Source organism: Oryctolagus cuniculus, unplaced genomic scaffold, assembly GCF_964237555.1.
Source record: "Oryctolagus cuniculus unplaced genomic scaffold, mOryCun1.1 SCAFFOLD_99, whole genome shotgun sequence".
NCBI classification, from domain to species: Eukaryota; Metazoa; Chordata; class Mammalia; order Lagomorpha; family Leporidae; genus Oryctolagus; species Oryctolagus cuniculus.
This window is the reverse complement of record NW_027208287.1, coordinates 104625-106399: the sequence shown is the minus strand read 5'-3', so window position 1 is coordinate 106399 and position 1775 is coordinate 104625.

Sequence of the window (1775 nt, the reverse complement as noted above, 5' to 3'; positions counted from 1 at the left end):
AGGATGCAATCAATACAAATGGCCTACAGACACATGAAAAGATACTCAACATCACTAACCATCAGGGAAATGCAAAAACACCATAAAGTTTCATCTCATCCCAGTTAGAATGTCTATCATCCAAAAATGAAAAAAATAATAAATGCTGGTAAGGATGTTGGAGAAAAGGCACACTTATACGCTGTTCATAGGAATGTAAAGTAGTACAACCATTATGGAAGACAGTAAGGATATTCCTCAGAAATCTGAAAATAGATCTACTATATGACCCAGCAATCCCACCCATGGGAATTTACCCAAACAAGATGAAATCAGGCTTTGGAAGAGTTATTTATAACCCCCATGTTTACTGCACCTCAATTGGCAATAATTAAGATAAGCAATCAAATCAGATTCCCATTAACTGATGTCTGGAAAAAGAAAATGAGTAGTATGGAATACTGCTCAGTCATAAAAAAGAATGAAACCCTGTCTTTGCAATACATGAATGCAACTGCAAACCATTATGCTTATTGAAATGAGCAATTCAAGAAAGATAAATGTCATTTCTTCCCTGATAAGTTCTGATTAATATAGGATACAAGAATAGATAAGAATGAAATGGATTTATGATTTGATTATTGTTTTAAGCCCTTGTGGATACTCTAGTCAAACTGTGGTTTTGGATTTTTTTTTTATTTGTTCAATAGTATGGTTAGTGGTGCACTAAACCCAAGGTTCAAAAGAAAATTGTGAAATCATGTTTTTTTGAATTTATGTTTTTGCAAAACTTATAGAGAAAAAGGAAAGGTGAGTGGGGATTGATGGAGGGAGTGAGGGGACTATGGATATCTTCTTAGCATTGTATTTATAAAATACATGATATCTGTTCTCTTTATATTAATAAAAAATTTTGGAGAGCCTAAAGGTAAACATCTCCTACGAGCTGATCTTCAGCAGAAATGCTAAGAATATTCACTGCAGAAAGGACAGTCTTTTCAACGAATGGTGCTTTGAATATTGAATATTCACACATAGAAGATTTAAACTTTATCTCTCATCATATACAAAACTGAACTCAAAGGTGTTCATTTACCCTAGGCATTAAGATGTCAGTTAAGATGCTAGTGTCTCATATCAAAGTACCTAGTAGATACCCAGCTCTGACTCCTGACTCCAGTTTCCTGCTAATGCAGATACTGGGAGGGAGTAGGGATAACTCAAGTACATGCAGGAAAGCTGGGTTGAATTCCATACTATTGGCTTCTGTTTGGCCCAGTCCTGTCCTTTGTGGGCATTTGTGGAGTCAATCAATATGAGAGCTCTCTCTTTTTGTTTATCTGCTCTCAAATAAATAATTTTACACTCAATTCAAAATTATTTAAAGACTTAAATGTAAGATCTGAAAGTACTAGGAAAAAAATGCTTCAGGACATTGGATTGAGTAAGTATTTGAAGGATACGACAACAAAGCACTAGAAGAAAAAAGCAAAAATAGTCAAATGGACTTTTTTATTTATTTAACAGGTAGAGTTATAGACAGTGAGAGACAGAGACAAAGAGAAAGGTCTTCCTTCCATTGGTTCACTCCCCAAATGGCCACTATGGCTGGCGCCGTGCCAGGAGCAAAGCCAGGAGCAAGGTGCTTCCTTGTGGTCTCCCATATGGGTGCAGGGCCCAAGCACTTGGGCCATCCTCCACTGCCATTCTGGGATGCAGCAGAGAGCTGGACTGGAAGAGGAGCAACTGGGACTAGAACCCAGTGCCCATATGGAATGCCGGCACTGCAGCAAGTG